The sequence below is a fragment of the Pongo abelii genome, chromosome 3 (genome assembly GCF_028885655.2).
Source record: "Pongo abelii isolate AG06213 chromosome 3, NHGRI_mPonAbe1-v2.0_pri, whole genome shotgun sequence".
NCBI classification, from domain to species: domain Eukaryota; kingdom Metazoa; phylum Chordata; class Mammalia; order Primates; family Hominidae; genus Pongo; species Pongo abelii.
The window spans coordinates 14,349,920-14,359,246 of record NC_071988.2 but is presented as its reverse complement, the minus strand read 5'-3'; the positions used below and the strand labels follow the sequence as shown (position 1 = coordinate 14,359,246).

The 9,327-nt window shown below is 42.1% G+C and overlaps 1 long non-coding RNA gene across 2 annotated transcripts in view; it reads left to right on the top strand.

Annotated features, from left to right (window-relative positions):
• Window positions 1-754: 754 nt before the first annotated feature.
• LOC129058917 (uncharacterized) overlaps window positions 755-9,327 on the top strand; it is a 45,759-nt gene continuing 37,186 nt past the window's right edge. For both annotated transcript variants that reach the window (XR_010139605.1, XR_008524360.2), the window contains exon 1: window positions 755-2,511. This is a non-coding gene — a long non-coding RNA (uncharacterized LOC129058917). The remainder of the gene's footprint in view (window positions 2,512-9,327) is intronic.

Sequence of the window (9,327 nt, the reverse complement as noted above, 5' to 3'; positions counted from 1 at the left end):
CAAGGAACTTAAACAAATTTACAAAAAAAAAAATAACAACCTTATCAAAAAGTGGGTGAAGGATATGAACAGACACTTCTCAAAAGAGACATTTATGCGGCCAACAAACATGAAAAAAAGCTCATCATCACTGGTTATTAGAGAAATGCAATTCAAAACCACAATGAGTACCATTTCACGCCAGTTAGAATGGCAATCGTTAAAAAGAAAGGAAACAACAGATGCTGGAGAGGATGTAGAGAAATAGGAACGCTTTTACACTGTTGGTGGGAGTGTAAATTAGTTTAGCTATTGTGGAAGACAGTGTGGTGATTCCTCAAGGATCTAGAACCAGAAATACCATTTGATGCAGCAATCCCACTACTGGGTATAGACCCAAATGATTATAAATCATTCTACTATAAAGACACATGCACATGTATGTTTATTACAGCACTATTCACAATAGCAAAGACTTGGAACCAACCCAAATGCCCATCAATGATTGACTGGATAAAGAAAATGTGGCACATATACACCGTGGAATACTAGGCAGCCATAAAAAAGGATGAATTCATGTCCTTTGCAGGGACATGGATGAAGCTGGAAACCATCATTCTCAGCAAACTAACACAGGAACAGAAAACCAAACACTGCATGTTCTCACTCATAAGTGGGAGTTGAACAATGAGAACACAGGGACACAGGGAGGGGAATTTCACACACCTGGGCCCATCAGGGGGTTGGGGGCTAGGGGAGGGATAGCATTAGGAGAAATACCTAATGTAGATGACAGGTTGATGGGTGCAGCAAACCACCATGGCACGTGTATACCTATGTAACAAACCTGCAGGTTCTGCACATGTATTCTAGAACTTAAAATATAATAATAAAGAAACTGAAGAAAAAAACAAAAACCAATTACCAAGCCTGGGCAACTTGGTAAGACCCTGTCTCTACAAAAGAATAAAAATATTAGCCAGGCATGGTGGCATGGGCCTGTATTCCTAGTTACTTGGGAGGCTGAGGATTGTTTGAGCCCAGGAGTTAGAGGCTGCAGTGAGCTATGAGTGGGCCACTGCGCTCCAGCTTGGACAATGTGGTGATACCCTGTCTTTTAAAAACAAACAAACAAACAAAATGCTGTTGCTATTTATTGAGCATTACAGAGGGCTTGGAACTGGGCAAAGGGCTTTTGTTAAAGCTGCTGCTCCAACTTTCTACCCACGAGTCCAACCCACCAGATCTCCCCAAAGACCAGCAACCACAGGGTTAATGCCTTGCATGGCAGGGGACTTTCCTCACAAGCTTCAGCCTCTTTCTGATTGGTGGGCTCCTGTGCATGTGATCTCAGTTAATTCCTACCATCCCGTTAAGAGTTGTCTTTATAATCCACATTTTTTTTTTTTTAATGAGAAAAGTGAGCTTTGGAGAACATACACAACTAGCAAGCGCCTGAATGGTGGTCTGAGCCACCTCTCCAGTGGTTTCACGGTGCACGATCTCAATATCTATGACAACTTACAAATTGCTAGTCCTTGTTTGCAGACTTGCAGCAAAATTGATCCGCTGCTTAGTTTGAGGTTTAACACGTGATCCATATTAGTTGCTATTATTTAAAAATTGGGCGATTTCACATAGAAATCTCTATTTCTGATTTCTGTGGCAGCAGATGAGGGGGCAGTAGCTGGTGCCCTCTTCGTGTGAGTCACATGAAGTTTACTTCCTTAGGTCTTCACCCAGCCCACAGCATTCATTTCCATCTCCCGCCTGGCTCTGCCGGCATTGATTTACGGTCCTGCTCACTGCTGTGTCAACTCTTTACTTTGGGTAAGATGCTGTCATGTGCTATTTCCTGAGATCCTCATGTTTCTATTACTATTCTGCAACTGAGCAAACTTGTCCAAGGTCACGTGGCTAATGAGTGCACTGAGGTTGAATCCTAGTTCCCTGGCACAGCCCTCTTGAATTTTTACAACTGGTAAACAGCATGGACCCATTAATCCCCCAAAGAGCGTCCTGGCTAGGATATTCCCAATGCAAAAATCCTGTGGTGAAACACATGCATCTGTAAGCAGGAATAGGGGGAGGCAACATGTCTAAAGAAAATTGTCCTTAAAGTATTGGTCAAGGTCAAGTGAACCCTTCCCATTCTGTTGTTTTTGTCTGGGAGCCCATAATGTAAATTTATGTCTTTTAGCACTAGGAAAAAAAAATCTTACTTTTTCCCTCTGATCACTGTGTCTTTGCTTCCTGAGGTCAACATGTGTGTAGTGTGGGGCCTCTTTTATCGTGTGTTCTTCCCTGGAAGATTTTCTGGAATTCACTCAATGTTCTCGTGACATTTCCACATCAGAGGCCAGGGATTTAGACCATCCAATGTGAACCACATTGGGCAGAGCACAGGCAGCCTGGATGTGCTGCTTCCTCTAAATGGCTTTCCGGAACCCAGGACAGAGCGCTGCCAAGCTCAAATGACACGCAGAGCCTCGGAACAGCCATGACCCTCAGATGTCATGGGATACTTCTGAGGTGAGTTCCCCATCTGGTCTCCCCACGTCCAGTCCCTCCCCCACACATGGTCAGCTTCGTCTTCCTAAAACTCTGCTTTCCACGTGTCTGTCTCAATCAAAAACCTTTGAGGGCATCCCATTTCCTTCAGAATAAGGTCAAAGTTATTTCTCCTGTATTCTCTTATCCAACCCTTACCTAACTACTTTCCTTCTAGAACATTCTTCACTGACCAAACAGGGCTACTTGGCATTCACCAAAGACTCTGTGTGAGTCTTTCCTTTCCTGTTCCCAAATTTACGCAGGTCCTCCCATTCCTTCAGACCCTGTTCATCCTTCTGTCCCATGAGGTGTGAGACCTCTGAGCCTCATGTACCCTAGTTGGAGAACGGGTTTGGGTGAGGACAAAGTGCTCATAGCCAGCCTTCCACACAGCAGCCTTGGGGCAGAAGGTGGTGCCTCTTCCCTGAGATCCATGAATACTGCAGTGCACCTTGACTGAAGTTTTAGATTCCCACAACACATTCGCTTCCAATTTTCAAGGGTTAAAATAGATCAGGGCCTCTAGAGTCATTGTATGATGTATTTCTGTTTAAAAAATCTTTTAAGATTCATAAGTTCATTAATTTAAACACATTTTAAACAAGAGTTTCAGCCTCATTTTCCACCTCATATCTTGCCCTACATGCTTACCGTATTGTCCAGATTTTTTTTTTTTTTTAATCTTCCTCAGCCTCTCTTTCTTTCTGGGTGAAATGGAAATAATACCAACCTTGAGGGGTAATTGGAAGAATGACCAAATGAGTTAGTTGTCCCGCTCCCGGTTAGGACCCAGGGCACAAGCCAGTAACACAGTGCACACTCAGAAAATGCCCCTCTTTCCTTTCTTCTGATGACTTTTATAACCAATTAGAGACATCACAGATGGCAACCTTGCCCACGTCTCCACAGGCTCCCCGGACCGATTTGGTCTGAGACACAAGCTCTATTTGAGGTATTTGTATTTTATGGGTGTGTCACATGGCTCCTCTCAAATTTTTGTTAGACTAGCTTTTGAAGAAAATCTGAAAATACGAGCTGAAAGAAAAATGCTCAGCCAATCCTCCCTTTTATGGGTATGCTGGAAATTTGTCTGTCCAAACTAAACAGTCTCTGTTATGGGCTTACCCAACGTGATCGTAAAGAATCTAAAACTTGTCCTGGAATGAACTTGAAGGCCAGTTTCTTTTAAAATATAATACTAATTTTTTTTAAAAGGCAACACAAAATGTCACTGGCTTTTTAAAGTGGGGATTGCACCAGCAATTTCCAAGATTTGAGACCTTTTTATTGGGAGAGAAAACAATATTTTGCTCACTCCCCCATCTCAGTACAAAGGATAACTAGTTCTAATAACTACAGTCTGCAGACCAAATGGAAATCATCTCATTGACACAGATTATGCAGCTTTTTGGAGCTAATATGATATTTTTATTAGATGTCATTCTTTTCTAAGCTAATATTCCAAAATCAAAGCAGCCCTCTGGGTCATACATACCTGGATATATTAGGAGGAAAATATTGCTTGCAAATGGACACTAATCAGTTTTTAGGAGTAATCAAGGATGTAGAGATTTGATTTCAGCAAAGATGGCCAGATGAGCTGGCGTGTGTGAGATGATTTGGCAGGCAACAGTCGGCAAGGACTACGTGTCCAGGGAAGGAGGAAGGAGTTAGGCAGATGGTGGAGATGAACAGTGCTGAGAATGGCCATTCCTATCCAAAACCCAACAGCCCTTAGTGCAAGATGCTGCATTCTCTGATTCATGTCAGTTATGAGTAATCCTGGTTCTGGCTGTTATGCCTTGTTTTGCCCACCCAGCACTCTGTGAAACAATCTGAACCTTGCTCAAGCCCTTCTGCAACCTGAGGTTTTGGCTGCAGCCTCTGATACATTTTCACTTTTCATTCATTTTATTCAGAGGCCGTGGTGTTAGGACATTATCTTTCAGCACACAGCTTTTGTCATTTTACAGGTTTTGGAGGGAGCATGCAGCTCTGCAAGGATTAAATTTTTGTGTTGCATCCATGGTGGCAGAGTGAAAAGACCGTGGGCCTTGGGGTCATATAGACCCAGGCTTGAATCCTGGTTTTGCCTCTTAATGACTTTGGACAAACTGCCAAACCTCTCTGAATCTCATTTTCTCATCTGAAAAATTTCCTTGTTCTAAAATGGGAAGCAGCCATTTTATAGAATTTTTGTGAGGATGAAGAGATGTATTTAAATGACATATTTGACACACAATGGGAAATTTAATCAATAGCAGTTAAAATGAAATAAATAGTGAGGTGTAAAGCTGCAGCTTGGGCATAGTTGGTCAAGATTCTCTGATGAATCTGAACTCATCAAGATGAAATCTACTGGGTAGAGGCAAAATTTTCTCATCATTCTCCAAAATTTAAATTGCAAACTTTCAAGCTACAGTAGATGCACTTTTGGTTCAAATACGCTTAGGCCTCCCATACTCTAAAAATAAATTATATTGCCTTTGCTAACTCCTCAAGCTATCTCCCTCTCTCCTTCCAGATTCCTCTCTATGTTTGTTGAAGGGCGAAGTGACAATTAGTGTAGACTCTCCCTAGCCCCTAACTCCTTCCTTTCACAGCCTGACTTCTATTTCTTCAACTCTCCTGAAAAGCCTCTGTAAAGTCTAGAAAGTTACAGACATCCTCATGTCATGCACACAGCATGCAGCCTCATCAGCTCTGCAGCTTTCCACACCATTGGCCACTGCTTCCCCTAAAACTGTGGTTCTCTACATCGGCTGCATATTAGAATCACCTGAGGAGCTTTAAAAAATTATTCACACCTGGGTTCCACCCCCAGAGATTCTGATGTAATAGTCTCGGGCGCCGCTTGGGCTTTGGGACTTATCCCTGGTTGATCATTAAGGTGCAGCCATGGTTGAGAAACAGCTAAAATTCCTACTCTCCTTTATTTATGTAATATTGCAATGCTCTGTTTCTCCTACTTGCCAAATGCTTCTTTTGAATCTTTTTCAGGATCTCAGTCAAACCTTGTTTAGGATGCTGTTTTGAGTAGTAAAAGATGCAAATCTTATAATTAAGGCAACGTATAGTTTTAGTTGTTACTATGGTGTTGTTAAAGAAAAGCTAAAATTTGTGTTTAATTAGGAAGCTTACCTAATGTATGTTCATGCTAGATGGCTACGGAGGAGGAGAAAAGGGAGGAAAGAAGGAAGGATGAAAAGGAGGGAAGAAGACAGAAAAGAAAATCTTATATTTTATGATTTTAACAATACTCTGCATACCTAATGCTTTCTTTTCTGTTTAATCTCCATAAAAGAAACAGCAATTTTAATATTAGCTATGATTTGTAGAGCACCATATTATCTCACTTAATCCTCACAAAAACTCCAATGAGATGGATACTATTATCTTCATTTTTTATAGCAAGCAAATGGAGTTGAGAAGTTGCCCAAGGGCATGAGCCTGGAAACTGAAGGCTGGGATTTTAATCCAAGTTGACAGGACTTCAGAGTCAGCCTACATTTTGCTGCCTCTTTGGATTAGAATCCTAAGTAATTAACATCAAATCTTGAGAAATTACTTCAAAAATCTTACCCAAAGGAGATATTCAAATACCTGAAATCAGTCTCCTATTTCCCATTAGTTTTTCTTTCTCTGGGGCAGCTATCCTGGGGTCCTGCAACTGTTCTTTATGTGCTTTGATTTTAATAGGTTTCATCTGCTTGGACACTCACAGTCTCTCTGGTTCAGCTTGATAATCGCCCTATTAATATGTGGTGTCCCTAGTCCAATATAGCAATGGCAGTCTTAGTCATTAACCAACTAAGGAAAAGGGCTGGGTCGAAACAAAATAGAGAATTTGTGATGATGGTTAAATTTCTATGTTCAGGAGAAAGTGTTAGAAGAAAAGGACTAGATTTCCACTGAGAGGGAGTGGCCAGAGATGGAGAGAGGAATTCATCTGCAGATCTCAGAGGTCAGGCAATGGTGATGGGGGGAAGAAAATGAGTAACTTTACAGGGGAAAGAAAATGAGTAACTTTAGGAAGAAGTGAAGAAAAATTCAGAATTTTTTTTCCTTCCTTCCTTCCTTCCTCCCTCCCTCCCTCCTTTCTTTCCTCCTTCCTTCCCTCCCTTCCTTCCTCCCTCCTTCCCTCGCTCCCTCCCTTCTTTCCTCCTTCCTTCCCTCCTTTCCTTCCTTCTTCCCTTCCTTCTTTCCTTCCTTCTTCCCTTCCTTCTTTCCTTCCTTCTTTCCTTCCTTCCTCCCTCCCTCCTTCCCTCCCTCCCTCCTTTCTTTCCTCCTTCCTTCCCTCCCTCCCTTCTTTCCTCCTTCCTTCCCTCCCTTCGTTCCTTCTTCCCTTCCTTCCTCCCTTCCTTCCTTCCTGCCTCCCTCCTTTGCTCCCTCCCTCCCTTCTTTCCTCCTGCCCTCCCTTCCTTCTTTCCTGCTTGCCTGCCTGCCTGCCTTCCTTCCTTCCTCTCTCCCTCCCTCCCTTCCTCTCTCCCTTCCTTCCTCCCTTCCTCCCTTCTTCCTTCCTTCCTCCCTCCCTTCCTCCCTTTCTTTTATCTAATACTTTTCTCCTATAAACCATCCAGCTGTAGCTTGATTCTGTCTGTATTCAGTGAGCTTTCTGATTAACTAAGAGTTACAGATTTCCTTTAGCAACACCCTAGCAACAGCTTCAACTATAAATTGCCTTCCTTATGAGACTTGTATTCTTTACTACACAAAACATCTTTCTAAATAGGATTTGAGTGAAGTCTGAGCACAATACAGCAGTGGATTTTCAGTGAGAGATTAATGGATGCTGAAAATCAAACAGATATGAGGAAAAACATTGGTTCCAAGGCAAGACCTGGGTCAAGGAAAAGAAAAGGAATTCATTTTCTCTCCTTTGGTCCTTCACCCAGAGCACAAGAGAGAATACACGGGTCACTTTAAGTCTGCAAAGGCTCTGAGTCTGGCTGCCAGGAAGTGAAATTTCACACTCAATCATTATAACCAGATTGGTCCTTGTGGTTCACATATTTTGTTCCTCCTCCTCCTCCTCATGTCATGGCTTTGCTTTTCTGTTTCCATTTAAACTGCTTTATTTTGCACATTTCTTTCATTTTGCCTCAAATCCTGTGTAGAAAGAGCCAACTGAAATTTATGCAGTTTCTACTATATCCCGGGCACTGTGCTAGGCCCTTCGGTTATCTGGGGTCATATATACTGCAGAAAATACAGCGTAAATGCAAAGAAAAAAAGAATTTAGAGTGAGCGGGAGGTGAGTGTACAAAAAAGATGAAGAGAGAGGAAGGAGTGTGGATTCTCCATAGAAGGGGCCAAAGGGGAATGAAGATTTAAAGTTTCCAAGAAGAGCTTGGAGAATCATTGTCACCCCAGTTTTCCCCACTCTGGGGAAATGTGCAGAAATTTACATTTTACATTTCCTCCTCAAGTCCTGTGTGGCAAGAGGCTTAAGGAGACTGGCTCTTTTGGCAAGGAGATTACATATTCTTTTACGTATGTGTCACTTCTAACTGATGGTGGGCTTTGGGTCTCATGTGTAAAATAGGAATAAACCTAGCACCACCTTCTAGGGGTGTTGGGAGGATGGAATGAAGGTTTACCTGCAACTGTGTCTTCTGTGTAGTGAGTGTGCTCTGCTGTCTAGTTTTACTGTAGAGCACTGTGCATGCCTGTTCATGTTGATTTAGGACATAGGTGTTGAATGACAAAGGCTCTTGAGGTTTCCCACACAGCAAGAAAATGGGAATTCCTTTTATGTCTCTAGATTATATTAGGTTGAACTACATGACATTGCCATTTCTATAGGTCAAAAACAGCAAGGATTTTAAAAATAGAAACATTTCACATAAAAATGTCCAGATGTATGAGTTTTCTTGAAAAATCTGAAGACCTGGCACCAGTGGGCCATATTGCCCCGTGGACACCATGCATTGCAGTGACTGTCCACTTTAGGAAAGGCATACAACCTAAGTCTCTGGGGTCTCTTCCCTGCCTATTTACTGAGGGGCATTTCCTGCTTGGTCCTGCAGATGGTTTAGATGACAGCCCCTGACTTAGTGTATTGCCTGGAGCTACACTAATGTCTTGCTGATAACATATCCCTGAGGAATGTTAGCAAAGGCATGAAGGCAGCAACGTAGAATTGTGTGAGCAAATGGCAAGTACAAATCATTCCAAACCAAACATCCCAGGCCTTGAATAATCAAAACAAGCCAGGGAGAGGCAGTTTGGACTTTGCTTGTCACTCTGCTTTGACAGCATTGTGGAAATACTTTCATATCCGCTGAAATTGTCTCCTTTGACATGTTTACACCCACATGCAACTCCATTCACTAAGTACTTAGTGTGTTTTTATTCCTTTTGCTTGTACTTCTCTTTTTAATCCCCCACTGGATATCATTTGTCCAGGGAGAGGAAATCCCCCATAGCAAAGAGGCAAAGAGAAAGATTCGCTGGCCCACCAAATATATCGGGCTCTTAAAGTAACTATCTTCTAGCTTGCAAATATATCTCATTTAATACTTCCAATGAGTCCAGTGGAGCAGATATATTATTACCATTATCAATGATGAGCAAACAGAGCTCAGAGAACTAGAGTAACTTAACCGTGATCACACAACCAGGAAGGGCTAGGGCTGGAACTGGCACTTTTTAGTTAACTATGAACTAAAACAGGCCTTACTGCAAGTTTAAGAAATGATCTCAATGTTTTACTTGGTCTTTTTATGAGATGGGCTTACTAGCAAAGCTGATGCAAATTTAGCGTTAAGGAAAATAGTGTCTTTAAATCAGAGA